This window comes from Hibiscus syriacus, unplaced genomic scaffold (genome assembly GCF_006381635.1).
Source record: "Hibiscus syriacus cultivar Baekdansim isolate YM2019G1 unplaced genomic scaffold, ASM638163v2 tig00110893_pilon, whole genome shotgun sequence".
NCBI classification, from domain to species: domain Eukaryota; kingdom Viridiplantae; phylum Streptophyta; class Magnoliopsida; order Malvales; family Malvaceae; genus Hibiscus; species Hibiscus syriacus.
In genome coordinates this window covers 8,771,664-8,795,436 of record NW_024062901.1, presented here as the reverse complement: position 1 = coordinate 8,795,436, position 23,773 = coordinate 8,771,664, and the positions used below count along the sequence as shown (strand labels likewise).

The 23,773-nt window shown below is 33.6% G+C and overlaps 1 pseudogene; it reads left to right on the top strand.

Annotated features, from left to right (window-relative positions):
- The first annotated feature begins 6,920 nt into the window (after positions 1–6,920).
- LOC120145756 lies at positions 6,921–13,319 on the top strand (annotated as a pseudogene).
- The last annotated feature ends 10,454 nt before the right edge of the window (positions 13,320–23,773 follow it).

The window sequence follows — 23,773 nt, the reverse complement described above, 5'->3', positions numbered from 1 at the left end:
TAACGGCGCATACCGATAAAGATTTACTTTCTCGACATATAATAGTTTGCCTTATTGCACAAGGGTGCATATCGATAAAGAGTTACTCTTTCTCCACATATAACAGATATAATAGTTTGCCTTATTGCAAGAACAAGTCACCTTGGTGATAAGAATTGCTAATATTTTTTTGAAGTTCTGAGTTCAAGCATAAGAAATGTTAAGGGTGTAAACGTTTAATGTCAAACGATTTAAAATTATCTTTAAACAAATACTATTTTATACTTATCTCAGATTTATAAAAAAATACCTTATTATAGGATATCATATTTTCACTATGATTTTTTGGGGGTAAAATTCACTATGATTTCTTTGATAGAACCAAAATTTAATTGATATAGAATTAAACCCAATATTTAATGTCAAATAATCACTAACAAAATATCAAATGCATAAATGTATCTGGATTAATTGATATATTGAAATCCATTGAGATATATTTTCTCTTATAGTAAGAAATTCTCTGACAGAGACAAGAGTCATATAAGTTAATATATTTTTGGAGCCATTATTTCTTATATAGATTGAACATTATGTCAATTTTTTAAAGTCTTTAGAATTTTATCTATCGTCAAAATATAAATATAATTCTTAATATCTACACGTTAATTTCATGACACTTTAATACCTATAACACATATAACATAATTAATTACTAAATTTTATATCATATTTTATGATAACATTATACGTTATACATATATATCCACAATTATAAATTTTAATCTAACATTCTTACCATGATAATCTAAAGAAACTCATGGGTATCACTGTTGGGGGTAGTTAAGTTTTCTGTGCTTACTTTCATATTATTTGTTGTTCATGCCCCAATGGAACAGTTTGTATCAATGCTTTTATATTATTTATTGATGAGCATTTCCTTGAAAATATACCTTTAAATGAGACCTTTTATACTTTTGACTTAACCAATAAGTTTGAATAATAAATGGTGACAATAACAATGGGATATTTTTAGGTAAGATCTATAGCATATAAAATTTTGGGTAAACTACATATTTAGGACCCAAACTATTACTTTTATTCTATTTTGGTCACCTAACTATTTTTTATTTCAAAATCATATTTTGATTTCATTTTGATCACCTATCGTTAAAAATAAACAATAATATTGAGGTGTAACCACAAGTTAATGTCATGTCGTCGTTAATTTTTTTAAATATCACATCAACAATTCTTTTAATTTTTTAACATTGGTTAACTAAAATGAAACCAAAATATAACATTATGTATGATTTAAAAAAAAATAATAGTTTGATTACTAAAACAAAACAAAAGTGATAGTTGAAATACTAAACATATGATTTACCCAAGAAAAATTTTATATATAGGAAGGTAATAGTTTCATGGGTTAACTACTGATTGGTCACTCTCATTTTATATTTGTATACTTTTGCCATCTAATTTTAAAAAGTTACATTTCAATAACATACGTTACTAATTTATTAAATTTTAATCACTTATATTACTAATTGTTACATTTTGATCATTAAGCTATTAACTCTTGTTAGTTTAATGACATGACATATTAGTTAAAATAGATTAATTTTAGTTTGACTCATGAACTTTCTATTAAAATATTAATTTGATCACGTACTTTAAGTGAAAACTTATCCTTGATCTAACATGTGAAAATGTCATATCATTAATGGACCATTCGTTAACTAATAATTTTCATCCAACAAAATTTGTTTTGACTAAATATTAAAATATTAAGAACTAGGGTAAACTACACATTTAGTACTTAAAGTTTCACCTTTGGTATATTTTAGTACTCGAACTTTCAATTTTTACAAAATCATACTTAAAGTTTAGTTTTTTCGTTTTAGTACCCGTCGTTAAAAATTTAACGGACGGAGCGATGTGGAATTATTATTTCGTTTATGAGTTTCTGCGCATGTTTTATATTCAACATCAACATCCCACGTGGAAATGTGGAATATTAAGGGGTTTTAATTCAAGCGGGAAATTAATAAATAAATCATTGTTTTAGATAAATGAATGTATAATGAAGGAAGCCATTCAAAAATTAGGAGGCAATAGATAGCTCTGCAAGAACCGAGAAAATCATTCAAAACGTCTTGGTTTTTAAAAACCTTTTGGATTCTAGGCGGTTAAAATCCTTCAAATCTTATACTACTCTTTCCTTTCTAAGTTTTTAACCGTCTAGTGTTCTTATTCTCTTGATTTAGGGTTCTTATTTTCTCATTTAGGGTTTTGATTTTTTGGATTTTGTATTCATATTTTTTTGGGTTGTTCTTCACTTTTTTTGTATTTATGGGTTTAGAGTTCTTCATTTTTTGTTTGTTCTTAATTTGGAGGTTCGTTCGAGGTTTCTTCTTATTTTCTTAGTTGAAGGTTGGTAACTTGATGGACCACTGCAATGGGACAAAAAATGCTTTGAATGAAGGGATGTCTCACCCACTATATGGTACAGAGTTCTTTATTTTCTGGCTTTTGATTTTTTTGAAATATTTTAGCTTTTGGATTTGATTTCTCCTTTTTGGTATCATAAATTTTCTGGGTTATGTTTATAATATCAAAGACTTAATATTCTTTGAATTTCTGAAATATTAATATTCTATGTTTTTTGGTTTTTTTTATTGAGATTTCATAATTTAATGGATAGAAAGTTTCTTGTTCTGTTTGCTTTGTTTATTAGGATACAAAAGATTGTGTCATAGTTTTCTGAGAAATATCAAAGACTCATTTGTCTTGATGGCTATCACCTAAAGTCATACCACCAAGGGTAGTTGTCGTCTGCCATTGGGGTTGATGTCAATGACTGCATCTATCCCATAGTTTTTGCATTTGTTGACAATGAGAACAGTTTTTCATCATGTTAGATTTTTGAACTTTAGTCCAAAATTTAGAGCTGACAAACTCATTCCATGTTACCTTCATGTCAAAAGGTTATTCATTTTTTAATGTTATTCTTTTCATACTTATTTTGTTTAGTTTTTTTTTAATTGTTCCCCTTTATGCAAGGACTTCAACAAGCAATTCTAGAACTCTTCCCCAATTTAAAGCATAGAAATTGTGTGAGACATTTGTCTACAAATTTTGAGACAAAATATAAGGAAAAAACTTTGAAGGACTGTTTTTTGGAAAGTTGTTAGGGTAACCTATGTGAGGGAGTTTGATGTTTCATTGAATGAGATGAATGATTTATCATCTGATGCACATAAGTGGTTGTCAGAGAAAGATCCTAAAAGTTAATCAAAATCACACTTTTCTTTTAGGGTTAAACCTAATATGCTACTGAATAATTTATGTGAATCTTTTTAATAAGTTACTTTCTAAAATGTGTGCCTTTATTTTATTAAATTGCATTGATTAATATGTTACTAAATATTTTGTTTTTGTTTTTTCGTTCATAATTGATGCAAGAGATAAACTTATTATAACCATGTTGAAAACAATTCGAACTAAGAAAATGCATAAGATTACTAAGAAAAATACAGAAGCTGATAATTGGACTTCAACTTTGTGTCCAAAGATTAAAAAAATTAGACTCAACAATTAATATGTCTAATAGGTAAAATTGTCATATAGATGTAGGACTTGTTTGGAATTATTATCTTTTAATTTGACCCATTAATTGTTGGAAGTAGGTGTTGACCCACACATGCTCGTGGTTATATGTATCAGGTTGCATATGGACCATACATTCAAATATGCGGTAGACTTAGCTGAATACACTTGCACATGCAGAAAGTAGCAATTGACAGGTACAATTTTTCATTGTTGTTTTCTTGCTAATTTATTTACTTACTTTGATTTATTTTTTATGCAGGGACTTCTTATAACCATGCAATTTTAGTTATACTCATGATCAAGAAAATACTTGAATTGTATGTGGACAAATGTTACAAAAAGACCACAACAAGCAATATACTCTTATTTCATTGAACCTATGAGAGGACCAAATCCATGAACTCCATATGTCACAAATCTTCCCATCTTACCTCCACTCCAAAGACGACCACCAGGAAGTAGGGGTGTTCACAGTCGGTTAACTGTACTGTTTAATCTAAATGATCGGTTAACCGTTATAACAGTTATTAAATTTTATTAGTCATAATCTAACCATTAAGAAACAATTAACTTTTATTAACGGTTCAGTTACAAGGTAACCTATGGTTAACCTATTACAATTTTTTTCAAAATTAACACAACTTAAAATTTTCAAATTTTTATAATATTTATGACGATTTAAACATATATATTTATAAAAACCTTATTTATTTATAAATATATTTTATTATATATATATATATATATATATATATATATATATATGTATATATTATAAGGTATATTCATTTTTTTACATTTTAAAATCTTGAAATCATGTATTTCTTCCATCTATGTTTGATTTAATGTGATCCTATATAAGATAAACATGATAACTAACAAATTGGAGGAGTCATTTTGATTTTGTTTTAATTCTATTCTCTAAAAAATATAATTAATTAAGTATAATTTATTAACAGTTAACCGATGGTTAACCATTTATTAAAATTCATTAATCGTAATCGTAACCGTTAATCAATTATTTAACAGTTCGATTAATCGAAATCGTTTAATCTTAATGGTTCAGTTAATTAATCTATAAAATGTAGCGGTTACATCAGTTAATGGTTACGGTTAACGGTAACGGATTAATTTGAACACCCCTACTAGGAAGGCCTCACAAAAGTAAGAAAAAGTTGATGAAACTATTGATCGTAGTGAACACGTTTGCAAGAAAGAGTCACCACTTTCATGTAGTAAGTGTGGGTAACTTGGACATAATAAAAGAACATGTAAAGGTATCATTGGGGAAATAGTAGACTGCCCCGCAAAACTTTTGTTCATCCTTAATCTCATCCATCAAACAGTGAGAGAATTCCTAAACTTCCGGTGTGTACATTAACATATTCACATTTTATAATCTATTAATACGGTTATTGATGGCTCAACTATATGATCACTTTTACAAGTTAATAGACCCTTTGGGGGTTTGAGTGGAACAATAACAGCAATAATAAAATCTACTCCTACCCGACATCCTCCTAACCACCATCAAGCTTCAGCAGAAAAAACAATAATTCGTGTTATTAGATGAATGATGAGCATTCAGGAAAGCCCAATCACTCAATCCACACCAACTATGACTACAACTTTCAAGCGGCCAAGGAATGATGAATGAATTAATTGAAGTGTTGAAAACTTATCTTTTGTGTACATTCACAAGTGTTAGAAACATGATATTTTGTGTTTTGTGGTTATATTATACTTTTTGATTTGGTCAACATTGTCAAATGTAAGTTGATCTCAAAATTAGCAATAACTACTTCAAATTTTCTTATTAGTTTTGGCCAATTTTTTTGTTATTTAACCTTGTGAATGCACTATAAATGTCGCTATTAAACTTCTGTTGCAATCAATGTAAAAATATGATGCAATTATTTTGTTAAAGTTTGATGGCTTTATTTTGTTAATGTATGATGACTTTATTTTATTCAAGTATGATGCAATTATGGACACATTCAAAATTTAAAAACATTTACCCAAAACATTTTCTCCAAACATCAATATCTTTTTCAAACAATTGGTTCAAACATTTCATCTCAATTCATAAACCTTAATTCAAGTTTAACCATAATTCCTTCTATTGATAACATTCAAAATTAAACCTTAATTCAAGTTTAACCATAATACATTCATTAACAACAAAAACCCCAAACCAAAACTTGCCACCCTTTTACTAATATAAATCAACCCCTAAATCAACATCCTTCATGATAATCTTGATTAAACTTGATAGCAACTCCTTCAACCTTAATTCAACCCTAAATCAACCTTTCCTAAATTCAAAGAATGATGCATAAGATAAAACACCAGGAAAGAAAATTTAAAACCATCCGCTCTTTCATCCTTGCATTCTTTATAGCCCTGTTTGATTTTAATAGACCAACAATAACAACTTTTGGACGATTTGATATTTTCGCATTAAACCACTTGAAGAAACAACATTTTTCACTCTTTCCCCCAAAATTTGGGACCCAAGTATCCTTCTACCTGATTATCTCTTGTCAAAGATGTTTTCAACTCAGCTAGACAATAACAGTGACAAAAATAGTTATTATCCATTCTACATTTTCTTCTTTACTTGCTGTCCCCACCGATGCCTTACTGTTACAGAATAAAGAAGATGTAGAAAAAAAGAATAAGAAATTCCTTTTTAATTTTAGGGTTTCATCCCTTAAATAAGCTTATTTTTTTTTGAAAGAGGATACTTTGTATTATAATAAATTACAAAGTAAATCACTTCAAGGACCTCATTAAAGCTTATTTATATTCCAGATTTCCACGTGAGATACTGATGTGGAATATAAAAATGCGTGGAAACTCAGAAATGGAACAATAATTTCACGCCACTCTGTTCGTTTAATTTTTAACGACGAGATATTAAAACGGAACAAAAATCAAACATTAAGTATGGTTTTGTAAAAATTGAAAGTTCAGTTATTAAACAAAATTATTTTTTCAAAAAGATGAAACTTTAGGTATTAAATGCGTAGTTTATCCTAAGAACTAATATATTTCAAAAGGAAAAGAAAACAAAATTATTATTTATAGAAACGATAAAATAATTTTATCGTTACGCCTTAAAACTGATGGATGAGTTTCCCACAAGTCACCCAGAGGCCATAAAAGTCCATTCCCCATTAGTATCATTTCATACCATGACCATCCACACATCCACATGGCCCAGCAACGCCAATACACTAACATAATTTTTTGAGAGAAGTAGGACAGTCGGTCCTCATTTTGTAATTTTTTCACAGGGAAAAAAAAAAAAAAACTCTCATTGCCCTTTCCTTGTTTCCTCAGCTGCTCCAACATTTTCCCCCCCATAATATATTTTGGCGATCTCTCTTTCTCTATTCATTTTTAACAACTGCAAATATTAGGGTTTTTTTTTCTTGTATACTTTATCGCGCTTTTTTTCGTCCTCTTTCGACAACTCCTAGATTCACGGGTAAAACTTTTCATTAAGGTTCACAGATCTATTCACGGATTCTCTGCTTAATCTTTCCTCTTCTTCACCATGTTTTGGAAGCTCACACCTCTGTCTGCTTCTTCTCCGGTGAGTAATTGTTATACTACTTGATTAATTAATTATTACTCCATTTATTTCTTTTCTTTTCTATTTGCAACGAAATAAAGCTTGATTTCCTTACTATATAATTGCTACATTGATTTTCTTTCTCTTTTGGGAGTATTTTTTTATTGGATGTCTGAACTTGTTATTTTTCATTTGATTTCTGTTATTACATTTTTTCTAGCTGTTGTAGGTTCGAATTCTTGATTTCCTTTTAGCTTAATTAGTCTGAATTTTACTCCGGATTCATCGATGCCGTAGCGAAGTAGTTTCTCACACTTACGTTTTCCGCCTCTTTGGGAAATTTCCTTGTTCGTTTAGATGAATTGAATTTGTTTATTAAGCTAGGGAGTTCTATTCATTTGAAGCTGAACTATCTTGCTCAGTGTTATATGCTTTTTCTGGTAATTCATAAAATTTGTTAAGCTATATAGATATGGTTATCTGGATTTGCTTTTAGTAACAGTTTTCATTCTCCATATCCAAGTAATTGTTCTAAGAATTTTGTTGAGATAAATTTGTTTTTACTGGAATTGTGGTTCGTTTCATTGACTTAATATTTTCAGGTGGAGTCAATATTAGACAAGGAAAACTTTACTTTGGAAGAGCTTCTCGATGAGGAAGAAATAATCCAAGAGTGCAAAGCATTAAACAGTCGGCTCATCAACTTGTAAATTTTTCCATTATATAACATTGTGTCTTTCCCTCTCTTTTTTCCACTTTCATTATGTCTGCCTTTCTGTTAAATGTGTAGAATGTTATAGAGGATTAATCTTGTTTGATCTCATGATGTACTCAATATTTTATGCAGTCTACGAGATAGAGCTCAAGTTGAGCAATTACTGCGATATGTTATTGAAGAACCTCCAGAGGATGCTGACAGCAAACGAGTCTTCAAGTAAGTAACTTTCATCAATGAAGAATCAGGAAAAAGAGATCATTGTATTTTCTCGTCTTGTAACTCATCTGATGTTAGTTATTCCTTTTTCCTAACGATCAGTTCATTTTTTATCTAGGTTCCCATTCATAGCCTGTGAGATATTTACATGTGAGATTGATGTTATTCTGAAGGCTTTAGTGGAGGAGGAAGAGGTATTTCATTTTGTTCTTCATTGTGCATCTTTTGTAGTGAAAATTACGTTGATTTTGTTTCTTATGTTTATCTCCTTGTTGCAGTTGATGAACTTACTCTTCTCTTTCTTGGAACCAAACCGTCCTCATAGTGCCTTGCTAGCTGGTTATTTCAGTAAGGTATAATTCATGTTATGATTAGTTTCTTGCTGATTCACATAATGTTTAGTTTGACTACTGCTTTGGTTATTATTACGAGTTGATAGTTTTCATTTCTGTGCTACTTTAGGTTGTTGTGTGCCTTATGCTACGAAAGACTGTTCCAATTATGAACTACGTTCAAGTAAGTAAACATTTTTTGGTTACTATCACATTCTCAGACTCCTTCAAAACTTGCTTATATGTGCTGTTTATGTTGTTTAGCTGTGCATTCAGTAACCTGTAAATCTGGATAACTAGAGTAACTGTGACTTGTATGAAATACAGTCCGTTTGAACTTCATCCTGTGCCTCCGTTGAGCTTTGAACTGATTAATTTGACATGGACTTGCATGAAGCACCTATATAATTTGTCTCCTGTAAGTTCTCATAAACATACTAACTTATGGGTAGTGTTAACAGTTCTGTGGATTATAGATCCTATTCATCTGGTGGGTTAGTTTGGAGTTTTGCACAGTAATGATGCTACAAGTGTAATTATTTGCATGACAAAATTGAGCTTCATAGTGGTCTATAACCTCTGAATTAAAAAGGTCATATTTTATTTATTTATATGGATTTACTGAGATTTTTAACAGGTACATCAAGATGTGTTTCACCAACTGGTTGATTTGATAGGAATCACATCCATCATGGAGGTGCCTGGAATTTTTTCTGTTTTATTTCTGTAGTGGATTTATACGGTTAGCCTTTTAGTACGTTTTGGTTGAGCATGGATTTGACATGGTTGTTTTCATAGGTTTTGGTTCGGTTAGTAGGAGGAGATGATCATGTATATCCCAATTTTTTGGATGTAATGCGATGGTTGGCTGATAGCAATTTGCTGGAAATGATTGTGGATAAATTGAGTCCATTGGTAAGAAAAATTTCTGTTTTATGTTGTATTCATGAAGTAATATCGTTCTACTATTTTCATGGCATGCCATACCTATAGTAGTGAGTGCCTCACTACCTGTTTCTTTACGTTGACCAGTGTTGTCCTGAAGTTCATGCTAATGCAGCAGAAACATTATGTGCAATAACACGGAATGCCCCATCAGCTTTGGCCACTAAACTCTCTAGTCCAAGGTTTACGAGATTTAGCCCTCCTTATTTGTATCACCATTTCAGTTCTCTACTTTGTTTATGTTTTAGACTTGACCTGTAATTTTTGGATATGTTCATATACAGCTTTGTTGCAAGGATATTTGGTCATGCATTGGAATATTCACATTCAAAATCTGGCCTTAAACACTCGCTCTCAGTTTGTATCTCATTGTTGGATCCCAAAAGATCAGCAATTGTCTCTCCATTGATGCATTCTTTCCAACATCAACATATGTATGAGCCTCCAATCCCTGTGAATTCGGAGACTATCAATGCAATGTTGCCTAAGCTTGGTGAGTGGGTTAATTTTGCTAAAAGTTGAATGTAATAGTTTTTGTATATTCCTAGGTGCATGGAACATGTTGGCTACTTTGGCTTTCATCTTAATCATGGTGTTCAAGACTCTGTTTGTTTATGCAGGTGACTTACTCGTACTTTTGAATGTTTCCTCTGATGAGAAAATTTTGCCTACCACATATGGAGAATTGAGGCCGCCTCTCGGGAAGCATCGTCTAATGGTTTTATTTTATATTCTCATCATAAGTTTTATGTGCCAACTAGCACGGAATATTCAACCTGAAACCTGTTTGATTATTTTTGGTGTTTGTCATGTCTATCAAACGTTGTAGGGCCGGAGGAGCAAGTGTCAAAATATGTTGTTATTTCTGAATTTCCCCCCTTTTATTTCAGATTGTGGAGTTCATTTCTGTGCTATTGAGAAATGGAAATGAAGATGCAGAGAAGGAATTGGTCAGCTCAGGAACCATTCAACGAGTTAGTGATCTTTTCTTCGAGTAAGCTATTGCTTAAAACTTTCTTGAATATAGTTAGGAACTTATTGGTGTTTGAATATAGAACAAAGTGCATGATACCTTCCTCGAGTAGGCGTTGGATTCTTTTTCCTGTCAGCAGGCTAAGATTGATTGTCCATTTGTTTTAAATTATGCAGGTACCCGTACAACAGTGCATTACACCATCATGTGGAGAGTATAATATTATCTTGCCTTGAAAGCAAGAATGATGCAATGGTTGGACATCTTCTTCAAGAATGTGATTTGATTGGGAAATTTCTTCGAACTGACAAAAATCCAACTCTATATGGTAGTGGTAATGAGGTAGATGATAATCATACTAATTTTCCAGTTTGCTAACAGCTGTTTTAAATTCATATATGATTATACAGTCGGCTTAACCCTTCTCTGGTCAAACAGCCAACTTTACCTGCTGCTGGAAAATTTGCATCTCGGGTAGGAAACATTGGACATATTACACGCATTCCAATAAAATTCTACAGTTGGGAAGTAACAACAGCCACATTAAAGCATGCTACATGTGGGTAATTGTATGCTTGTTAATGTTGTATGACTGCTTCTGTCAGGATCTTATAGGATGTATGCACATTTTTTATTTAAGAATCTTTCTGTGGTGCGGTAAATCTGAATTAAGCTCTATTATTTTGTTCTTTGGCACATTGGCTGTATATTTCATTGGCTAGAATTGCAAGGTTGAATTATTTTATTTATTCTTTTGTGGTTTGCTGACACATCTTTGTAAATTTCTTTATAGGAAAATAGCGAATGGAATGAGTGGCAAGCTAATGTTTTGCAAGAACGTAACGTGGTTGAAAATGTTTATCGATGGGCTTGTGGGTATGTACTTGTTTCATTTCTGGTAGGCATTTCAGTTTGATTAGTTAATTTTTTCTTTGGTCAAATATTTCTAGATTCAGTGCTTGGTTGTTATGGCAGTTGTGAGAGTTCTTGCACTCGCAAGTTCTCTATATGGTCTTTTGACAGATTTTTAACTTATAAAATGAGATGTAAAATGTGTCTTCTATTTCTTGTGCTTATTTATGGCTTTCTTGTGTCATTTACTTCCTACTATTGTGAAGATTCTAATGGTATTTCCAATTTTTGAATCCATTTATTGTTGTTAGCATATTTTTGCCAGTTGCAGCAATGGCAAAGTTGTGAGATCTAACAGAAAAATCATTAAAGATTCATGTATTTTCTTTCTCCTGTCCAGCCGCCCAACAGCATTCCAAGACAGAGCAAGGGATAGCGATGAGGATGATCTTCATGATAGAGATTATGACGTTGCAGCTTTAGCGAACAACCTAAGCCAGGCCTTCAATTACAAAATATATGGCAATGATGATAATGAAGAAGTTTGTACTTTGCTTCTCACGACAATTTCTTGAATTCTACCTTTTTCTGTGCTTATTGTTGTCGTTTAATTGCTTTCAGGACCATGGTGCTCTTGATCGAGATGATGAAGTAAGTGACTGTGATTTCTGTTTATTCATTTAGAATCTTTCTCCGTGGTTCAATATGAGGCCAAGAGGATTTTTTTTCCTGATTGGCTTCTATTGTCTATTAAAAAGACGACAATGGTAAACATGACCTAAGACTATTTGTTAAGATCAGCATGAGTAACAATTTTGGACAAACCCAACAAGGTAGCCATTTTTGTTTGTCAAACTTGAAGGCAAATGCATGTTTCCAATTTGCAGGATGTGTACTTTGATGATGAATCTGCTGAGGTTGTCATATCATCCTTGAGGCTCAGTGATGACCAAGGGAGGTGAGTTTTCCTGTCATTGCTCTTAGTAATAGAGTCATTTGTCTGATGAATGTTGTGCAAGTAGCCTTAGCTTCATCATTATCACGCGGTTCAATTCTTTTGTTGAAGTAGCTATGTTAATGGAGATTACACCCCATGTTTTTCTAATACAGTCTGTTCACAAATTCGAACTGGTTTGCATTCCAAGATGAAAAGATCGGTGATGGAAATATGGCTGCCTCCTCCACAGAGGTAATGGATGAGATTAACTTAGATGGCTCCACAAATGGTGGTAACAGCAGTAGCGATGATGAAGTGGTAGTTGGAGAGGAGGATGAATTAAATGAAAGCCAACAGTCGATGAACGACACATCTACCACCAATGCGATGAATGTATTTAACCGTTCCATGAGCGGAGGAGACTTGAATCCGCAAGGGGAAAACAAAAATGCTTCTAACGATATGGGGTACTTCGGGTTCGATACAACTGAAAACGATGACTTGTTTGGAGATAGGCCTTTACCTGAGTGGGTGGGGTGGGGAGAACCTTCTGATGTCCATGTTGGTGGTTCAAGCAAGAACCCATTTCTCGATGACGACAGCTCAGATGTCAACCTACCCAGAAATACAGAGACAGTGGTCCCCGCAAATGGGGAATCCATGCTTGCAAATGGTTCCTCAGATATTATGGATACGAGCGATGGATTGGCAAGCAGTGTTATGAGTCAGAAATCTCCACCACCAGTGCCCTCTTTATTTGAAGAGGATGTTGAGTTTGTGGGCGTGGAATTAGAAGGCACGGAGAAGGCAATGGAACATGCCTTGAAAGAAGGAATAGTTGGGGAAACAGGACCATTGAAGGGGACCATCATTCCTAAGGTAGCTGAAAAGGAGAATTCCGATGAAATTGGTGCCGGGATAAAGGAGTTCAATGATGCAAATTATTGGAGGGTTGATCAAGAGGTTACTGTTTCGGAGTAATGACGGTCGAACATATTTGCAGTTGAACATGGAAGTTGGATCTAAGATCAACATTGCAGTGTACTTATGGATGCCGACTAGTGCAGAAGCATAGCTGTTCTTATGTACAGTATAATTTTGTTTCTAGTGGTAATTAAACTGTAGGCTGTGGTGTTTGGTTGGTTAAATGTTCATTAGATGTTTACTATTCAAGGTTTTGTTTCTTACAGTGACAAGACTGATGAATGATATCTCAAATCAAATATTTTGATGGCTGTAATACTCATCTGTTGTTTCACTTGTCAAATTTATCCCTTTCCTCCCACATTTTAGACTTTTTTTTTTAATTTAAAATTTGGGTTTGATATTTAGAAGGATACGATCATTTCTTGAGGTCTTTTCTAACATTCTGTACACATTATCGAACTTGAAAAACGTGTCAATCAAAGGAGAAATGATGTATGTATCATAGTACATAATGATTATACACTGGTTGCAATTCTCATGAAAAATGCTTCCATCATAAAATTTAAAATAAATATTAATATTTTCTTACTGAACCTTAGTTGAACTTTTTTGTCATTGTTATTATCCTAATAATTTGGAGGATGTGTTCAAGATTTGGGTCGCAGTATATTATTATTTGTTTATTATCTTTGAATTCATTGATCATTATATATGTGTTTCAGCTCAACTTAGGCTACGGATGGATAGGCTAGGGATGGATTGAGGGGAGCTAGTCCTAGTCGGATAATCGTTTATTTAAAAATTTTAAACTTTTATATAATTGAAGTAACTTTTATTTTTTATATTTTTTAATTATTAATTTATTTTCGTTCTTTGAAATTTTATAAATTCATCCTTTAAATAATTTTAAATTCATCCTAACATGTAAGTTTAGTAGTTCATCCTTGTCGTCGCCGTCTTTCGGTTGAGCCCTGAAATTGAGCTTCGACTTAGGAAAAATGATTTTGAGTCGCCACCGACCACTTTAAAACGAATTTAGGTGGGTCGGACACCATCTTACCTGATCTGCGCTGTACCAGAAACTTGTCGGGTTCGAGAGTCGGTTACGGTTAAAAAATGATTAGCACCCTTGAACCGCCTTTTCGGTACCAATTAATTTATCGGTTGTCTTTAATTGTGAAAATTAAAAACTTGAATTGAAATTTAAAAATCCGATTCAAATTACTCACCTCTTGATTGGTTGGAGTTCTTCCAAAAGAAGTCGAAAATGTGAGATAAAAAAATAATAATAATAAAAAATAAAAAATAAAATTAAATAAATAAAAATCATAAAACATAAAAAAAGACTTATTAAAATAATAAATTAAAGAAAAGAAAAAATATAAAAGAAAATAAATAGTTAAAGAATAAAAAATATATATATAAAAAACAAATAATCAAAGAGAGGAAAAAAATATCAAAAGAACAATATTAAATAAAATAAAAAAGGTATGGAGAAAGAGGAAAAAATACTAAAAAAGGTATAAAAAATGAATTTGTGAGTCAAATTGGAACACGAAAAAGACTGAAGCGTAAATAATGAAAACAACAGGTTAGAAATAGTAATATCAGATTTTCATCAAGTGACCAGAATGAAATGTATACAAAGTGAAGGCCCCCTCTACATAGTTTACCCATGCGCTGACTTGAGAGATGCCCTAAGCCCACCTAAACGGCGTCGTTTTGGGTATTTGCAAAACTACACTGTTTTGCATTTTATATAATTGCATAATTTGAGGCAAAAAAATGGCTACTCTTCCATTTGACTCAGTACACCGAAAATGAGAGGGAGACAGAGAGGGGAATTCTCTCAAATTTCCCCTCGTCGGAGAAAGATGCCGCGACGGAGGGCGGCGGCGCCGGTCACCGGAGTTAACCCAAATACACCCAATCGATGCCCTCTCTCACCCTCAACCTGAAAACCGAATCAGTTTCCCCAAAAACGACCCTAAACTTATAGATCTAGGAAATGTCTTTCGGAAAAAAACCCCAAGCCACCGTTGACCTTTGGCATTTTCGACGCTTCGCACGGTGGTGAACTCTCTTTTTTCTTGCTTCAGTTTTGTTTTGTCGAGTTTTGCTATGGGTTCGATGGTGGGTATAATGGTGGTTCGGTTTTGGTTTATTTCGATGTTTCTGTTCTCGTTGTTTGATGTGGTCTGTTGGTTGTCAGTGATGGTTTTTGTGAGGTTCTCGGTTTACTGTGGCTCTCTGTTTCACTGCGTGTGATGTTGTTGTGAGTTTTTTCTACCGTTGATGTCTTTGGGTTTTCTGTTCTGATCGAAGGTTCTCTCGATGATGTACCCCCTCCCCCTGTTGGTCACCTGGGTATTTATACCCTGCTCGGTGAACCAGTACCCCGGGTTGTTCCGTTTTGCTCGGGGCGTTGCTGTTGAAATCCCGGGATGGTTCAGTCCCGAGATCCTCGACTGACGTCTGGCTGTTTCGCGTGACCCTTGACCTTGCTGTGTGGTGCCTTAACTTTAGGGTTTTCAAACCCTAAACATCATCTGGTTACTGGATCATTTCATAGGACTTTTGGGCTGGTTCAGGCCCGGTTATTTTGGACCTTATTTTGGACTCTGGACAGAAAAATAAATGAATAAGAAATAATAATAAATAATAGTAGTAAATAATAATAAATAATAATAAATAAATATAAAAATTATTTTTTAAAAACTATATAATATAATTTTTTAAAAATGTTTTTAAAAAAGCTATATCATTTTCAAAAATGTTTTTTTAAAAATTATATAATTTCTAAAAAGAGTTTTAAAAATTATATATTATATATAAGTTTTCAAAAATGTTTTCAAAAACTATATATTATATAAGTTTTCAAAAAATGATTTTAAAAATCATATATTATATATTTTTCTAAAATGTTTTAAAAATTATATATTATATAGTTTTCAAAAGTGTTTTTAAAACTATATACTATATATATTTTCAAAATGCTTTTTTAAAAAACTATATATTATATATGTATTTTCAAAAATCGTTTGCGAACTATATATATATATATATATATATATATATATAAATGAAAGAGGAAAAAAAATGGACGAAAATGAGTGTCTACAATCTAACATAAAATTCTTTGATTAGGGCTAACATTCATTACATCCATCCCATGTGGGGTTTTTTCCTCCTTCCTTTGAGGACAGTTTTCCCAGCTTTCCCCGCCTTTTGGGTTCTAAGTGAATTGTGAGGTTAGGCTCTGGGTTAGGATTTTTTAGGAAGGATTGGTGATATTATTTTCAGAAATAAAAACAAAAAGAAATTCCAGAAATCATCCAAGTTAAGAGCAATTGTAAAGGTGGCCATCCCTTTGATTTTCAGTATCAATGTGTCATTGCATGTTTGAAACTTTTTTGTTGGTTGATTGTGCCATTTATCTTGAATCTTCATCGTCTATTCCGACTATCCCCATCCCCAGATTTATTTATCATTTTTTGTTTCTGACATTGATGGTCCTCCAAATCCACTACACAATGTCAACAGATTTCCACTACTTGGATTTCTCATGCTACCTTAACCATTTTTTTTCCCTGTTAAGGTCTTTCACTCGCCCCTTTTCTTCAGTTCTATTTGTTGATGGCCAGATTTTGTTAAGGTGTCCTCGTAGAAGACATGGTCAATTGATTAATAATTGAATCGGATAAAAATTTATCAAAACTTTTAAAAATTTTTAATCATTAATTGAATTAAAATATGGGTAAAGTATACAAATGACAGTAACATTACCCAAAATTTATCGATGGTTCTATTCTTGTTCCTTCTAAAGTCATTACCCAAAATGACAGTATCATTTCACACCCTGCCTACAACAGTTAGTTTCGTTAAGATAAACTCATATTTGGAGTCCTTGTCGACACCCTTTCTAACTCCTTTGTCCCTCTGATCACAATGTTTTATCACTTATGATGCTTGACAGACTCTTGCAAAAAATTATGCTAATCCCTCCAAAGATCACCTTAAGCAAATCAAAGATCATCTCCGTAGTATCACCAAGGGAACTAGTTCAATTTTTTATTACAAAAAGTTAAACGTTGCATTGATCAACTAGCCTCTTTTGGTCGCTCTCTTGATCACTATGATATAGTTGATAAAGTTATTGATCAACTCAATGATCCCAATTATGATAGTGTCATCAATACCACTCAGTCGTAAAAATCTTATCACATTTGAAGAGTTATATAAAAAAACTCGTCATTTGAGAACTCTCTCTCAAATACAAATCTAACTCGTCCATAACCTTTTCTTCCACAGATAACTACGCAGCCAAACACAAAAACTACAACTACTCCTCACGCCTCCACATTTCATGATGGCCCTCTCCCCATTCTAAATCAACCTCACTTTCCTTCCTCTCGTCCTACTCAACCTCTCAAAGATAGGAGTCAATGGTGCCAAACTCAAGGCCATTATGTTTCGTAGTGGCCCATTTTCTCCCATCAGCTTTCAAATACCGTATCACCTTCCCAATCTCGCAATATCTCAAAAAAGTTATCAACCCTCAATCCCTCACGCTTATGCTACAACCGCAATCAATTTACCTACAAATGTTAGCTTCTTGATAGTAGTATTGCTCATCATATTAGTAATGATCTTGATAGTCTTGCACTTAACTCTCCTTATGATGGTATTGAGAAACTTATTATTGAATATGGCTCGGGTCTAAACATCTCCAACATCGGTTTTACTTTTCTTCTCACTTCTACTACTAAATTTACCTTAATCATGTTCTTCACGTACTTTTGTTTCTCGTAATATTATTTTTATTTCTAAGTTCTGTCGTGATAATAATACTTCTATCACATTCTTACCAAACTTTTATCATGTGAAGGATCTTCGTACGTGAAAACTACTTCTTCAAGGACCAACTAAAAATGGCATCTATGGACTGTATTCAACTCGTCCCACGGGTCACTCTGTCAACTTATCATCCATTGAAAATTGACATCATCTCTTAGGTCATCCATCTCACTCTATTTTGTGTCATAATAGTAATCCTTTTAATTTAAATATTCTTAAATCTATCTCATTTCAATTCATGTGACTGCAAGAAAAGTCATAAATTACCATTTTATTTAGAGAAAATAACCTCAGTGACCAAAAATGCCTTATAATATACGATTTTAACCAACTTTTTTTGAATTTGCCAAAATGACCAACGACTAAATCGCAATGCAATCGATAATTCGCAACGCGATCTCCGGTATCGCAAATCAGTTTCCAGATTCGCAACGCGATTCTGACTATCGCATTGCGATTTCCCAAATTCGCGTTGCGATTTTCCTAATTCGCAACGCGAATACGTAAATCACAACGCAAATACGTAAATCGCAACGCGAATACGTAAATCGCAACGCGATTACGTAAATCGTAACGCGAATACGTAAATCGCAACGTGAATACGTAAATCGCAACGCGAATACGTAAATCGCAACGCGAATACGTAAATCGCAACGCGAATACGTAAATCGCAACGCGAATACGTAAATCGCAACGCGAATACGTAAATCGCAACGCGATTACGTAAATCGCAACGCGAATACGTAAATCGCAACGCGAATACGTAAATCGCAATGCGAATATGTAAATCGCAACGAGATTCTGACTATCACAATACTGAATTTCAAATTCGCAACTCGATTTCTGAATACGTAAATCGCAATGCGATTACATAATCGTAATGCGAATACGTAAATCGCAATGCGAATCTGTAAATCGCAACGAGATTCTGACTATCACAATACTGAATTTCAAATTCACAACTCGATTTCTGAATTCGCAACAGGTTTTAATTTCGCAACACAAATGTTTTGGGTATATAACTACGCAGCAGCAGCAACTCATAACCTAAATCCCTAAATCGCAACTCATTCCATCTCCATCTATCACTCTCTTCGGCGACATCCGTTTCTATATCCAACGACATCCTTCCCCATCCGGCAACAAGTTTTAGTTTCGCAGCTCGTTTGTTTAGTAAATTAATTTATAATAATGAAATCATCTAATGTTGATCATGTTTGGATAGATTTGTGTTTTGGAGGGTCATGGGAGAATGTTCATGGTGTTTTACAATATATGCCTTTACCCATGAATCTTCAACTAAAACTGTCATTAAAAAAGTTAACTTATGAAACTCTAATGTTACGTGTTGCAAATAAATTGAATTTAGAGCCCCTAAGTGGATTTAGGCTATCTTATCAGAGAAATGGTAAAGTTTATTTGTTAACCGACAATGAAAATGTCGAACGATTCATTGCTTACATTAGTGTTTTAAGTGATGATGTTACATTGTATGTTGTTGAACCTAGAAGTAGTGAAGTTGGGCCAGTAGCGGGTAGTAATCAACTAAGTTTTTCAACCCCAGTTTATAGTGCTCAAAATTTAATGGTTCCACCACAATTTCATCAGCAAGCAAATATTGTTTCACTACATTTCCAATACCAAACACAATCTCAAAACCCACAACCTTTCCCTAATCCAAATCCCAATCAACTTTCAGCACCAAATTCCGGTTTTCGTATTGATCAGTTAGACGATGATGAGCCAACAGAAAAAATTGTGAGTACTAGTCAATATTCGAAATTTGATCTTGGTCAATACCCGGACTTTGATCTTGGTCAATACTGGGATTTTGATGATTTTTCAGAAGAAGAAACAGACCCTGCGTGTAATGATTTTGATATTGGTCAATACCCGAATTTTGATGATGAAACAGCCGTTGCCGAGGAAGATGTTGTTGATGATAATGAGGAGGAAATTACGACTGTAAATGAACATGTTGAACATCCATTCTGTAATTCATATAACACTGAAGAAGAAAAAGAAGAAGAAGAAATCCCCAAAGAAAAGTCCCCAAAGAAAATGCCACGGGAGTATAACTGGAATATGCCAGAATTACTTCAGATACCGGAAGAAAAGTTGGTAAAGATAGCAGTTGATTGTTACACAAAAATTATTCGTATCAAGAAAGATGATTGTTTTGATACAAAGGAAGACTTGAAGATAGCTTTGTATACGAAATGTGTGGAAGATGGCTATCAACTAAAAGTTAACAAATCAAGCAAAGATCGTTTCGAAACAATGTGTATGATTGACAAAAACTGTATGTGGCGTATGATTGCAAAGAGGATAAAAGATTGCGAAATGTTTCAAGTTAGGACTTTTATTGATAAACATACATGTTCAAGAACCCAAGTTTTTCCTCACCATAGACATGCAAACAAAAAGGTGTTGGGTGGTTTTCTGGTTGAGTTAATGTTTTTGAATGGTAGGGTATATCGGGGATATGAAATTATGATTGACATGAATGCTCGGTTCAAGATTAGTATCTCATATTCTCAAGCTTGGAGAGCCAAATGTTATGCCTTGGAATTGTTGAGGGGGTCGCCAGAAGCATCGTTTGCCCAACTACCGGCTTATTGTCACAATTTAAAGCTGAAAAATCCTGGGTCGGTAACTCATATCAAAACAGATAGAGATGGATGCTTTGAGTTGCTGTTTATCGCCATTGGTGCTTCGGTTAGTAAATCAATATAATTTTGTTGACTCATTTTTGTTAGCTACATGCATTTCACATTTAAATGATTATATTTCTTGTGTATATGATTTTGTAGATTCGTTCGTTTATTAATTGCATGCACCCAGTTATTATAGTTGACGGAGCACATTTAAAAGGTCGATACCTTGGAGTAAACTTATTAGCAGTAGCCATGGATGCTAACAATGGGATACTGCCAATAGCTTACGGGGTTGGCAAATCTGAAACCTCTGATTCATGGACATGGTTTATGGGGCATCTTAGGGATTGCATAGGTCCTATTAGCAATCTGACAATCATATCCAATAGGGCAAACTCAATTGACAACGCTGTTAGAAGGTGTTTCCCAGATGCTTTTCATGGACTTTGTGGTGTTCATTTGTATAGAAATCTAAAATCAAGGTCTGCTGGTATAAAAAATCACAAATGGACATACTGGAAGGCTGTAAAAGCTTATCGGGAAGTGGATTTTAATAAGCATATAAACTGTTTAAGACGTGTTTTGCCTCAGTGTGCTCAAACACTAGAAGATGTCGGGTTTGAAAGATGGTCAAGAGTACATCAACTTGGAGCAAGATATGGTTTCATGACATCTAATAGTGCAGAATCAATCAACGCTCTAAGTCGTCATTCCCAGAAATTACCCATTACTATGTTAATGGAGTTTTTTCGAGCCTCTATTCAACAGTGGTACTACAAGAAAAGAAACCATGCAGGTATTATTTCTTTAAATTCGTAACTTATCATATATTTTACTAAGTATTATTTATTAAATTTACAGGAACATTGGAACATCGTGTTACACCATGGACAGAAAAAAAGATAACGAAACGTGTTGTGAAGTCAACGTCATGGATAGTTGAACCATGTTCAAACACTTTGTTTGAAGTACTGATAATAACTTAAATGGGCTTGTCGATCTAAATGCAAAGACGAGTAGTTGTATGAAATGGCAAACATCTGGTTATCCATGTGGCCATGTTATAAAAGTTTCTCTTCATCTAAACCAAGATGATTCAAGCGCATACGCTATGGATTGCTACGCTACAGAAGTATATCGACAGACTTATGGCGAGATTATCTACTCTATTCCACATCCTTCTGAGTGGGACATACCAGATGACTTACAAACAGTTTTGCCACCAGCCATGGACAGAAGGCTACCTGGCCGACCAAAAAGTCATGATCGTATACCGTCTAAGGGTGAAGAGAAGAAGAGATCGACATATAGTCGGTGTAAGGAAAGTGGTCATACAAGGTTGACATGTGGATCAGCAGTGCCATCACAATCATCTTTTCCTCTACCAAAATATGGATCCTCATGAAAATCCCAATCACAACCGGCTTCACCTTTTGGGACTGTTAACTTAGGTGATTTTTAAATGCAAACGTTGTATTATGTGTGAACTTTTAACATTTTCAGTTAGGCATGTATTAGTAACTTGAGTTTGAACATTGCTATGATATGTTCAGTTGTTATCACTTATTAGACATTCATTTGACTATCGCAATGCGGAAATCGCAACGCGAGTATGACTATCGCAACACAGAAATGACTATCGCAATGCGGAATTGACTATCACAACGCGGAAATGACTATCGCAACGAGAGAATCACAATGCGAAATGAAAATCGCAATGCGAAATGAAAATCGCAACGAGTGAATCGCAATGCGAAAATGAAAATCGCAACACGAAATTAGTTTTGCGTTGCGATTTTCATTTTCGCATTGCGATTCACTTGTTGCGATTTTCATTTCGCATTGTGATTCTCTCATTGCGATAGTCATTTCGGCGTTGTGATAGTCTGTTTTGCATTCAACATAATGCACATTGAAATCAACAAATCAACAATTACATTTCAATCAATTAAACAAGCACAAATATTATGTACACATCAATTAAACAAATCAACATTTACAAATCATCTTTTACAAATCAATTAAACAATCAAAAAATAATAATGAAATCAACTTTTGCACCCATACATCCATTTCACGAAGCTCACTTCAGGATTAACCTGCAGAAACCAAACATTAAATCAACAACACTTTCTACACATATAAAACCTACAAACAGCAAATTATTGAATTCTAGCTACTTAACCAAACATTTTCAAACCAAAAAAGAGTAAATATGTTTAACAACACTTGCATTTGACTTACAAATTGTTTATGGACACTTTCATAACGCGGATGCAGGTAGGCAGCGTCTCGCATATATCGCTCTAGCCATAAAATGCCGAAACCACAAGCCTACTGCACCTCTATCTCTATCAGTTGAAGGTAGAAAATATGTACTTCCTATCGTCAAACGCTCCAAGCACATGCATACGAGAGGACCACAATCCCCTCTGGGTTCCTTCGTTTGTTGTGGCGCGGCCTCGTCTCTGATAACTGTAACATTGAACTTCTTTGGCTTCTTGTTTCCAGACTTAGTCCAATAATCAATTGCATCCAAGAATTTAGCCAAATGAGAGCTCCATCCCTTAATCATATCTCTCAAATCAGACAATGATATGTAATTTATCATGCTGTCATATACTATTGTCTTTAGGGATGGGGAGCTGAAGCTCGACGAGAAGCCAATGAGTACGGTCTAAAACAGGGATAAACACCTGCATCGAAATGTAATAATTCAAATTGCGCACTTATTTATGAACACCTTTAAAATATTTAAACAAATATACTAACCTTATCGACCTCCCACCATGCAGGATAAAGTTTAGCTTGTCCATTAGCCAACACATATGATTCCTGTTGTTGATTCTTCAAGTGAACTACGTGAAAAGACGTCGGCATAATTGTATATCGCGTTTTTTTAATATTTTTCTTCAATTTCATTACAATTAGAAGACGTGTCACCCATGCATCAATATGTTGTTTTACAAAAAAAGACATATATTAGTGAATTACATAAATTTAAAAAAAAATTAATCAAACTGAATATAAGAAATATAAGACTTACCCCCCATCGAATAGCCGTTGTCTTCAACCCCTAATATACACCCACCAAGACCGTTCAATCAACAAATGCATATCATCGTTGAGTTTATATGTCAGCGTAACACCCTTGGCTCCGCTCATGTAGATAAAAATCAACTGCG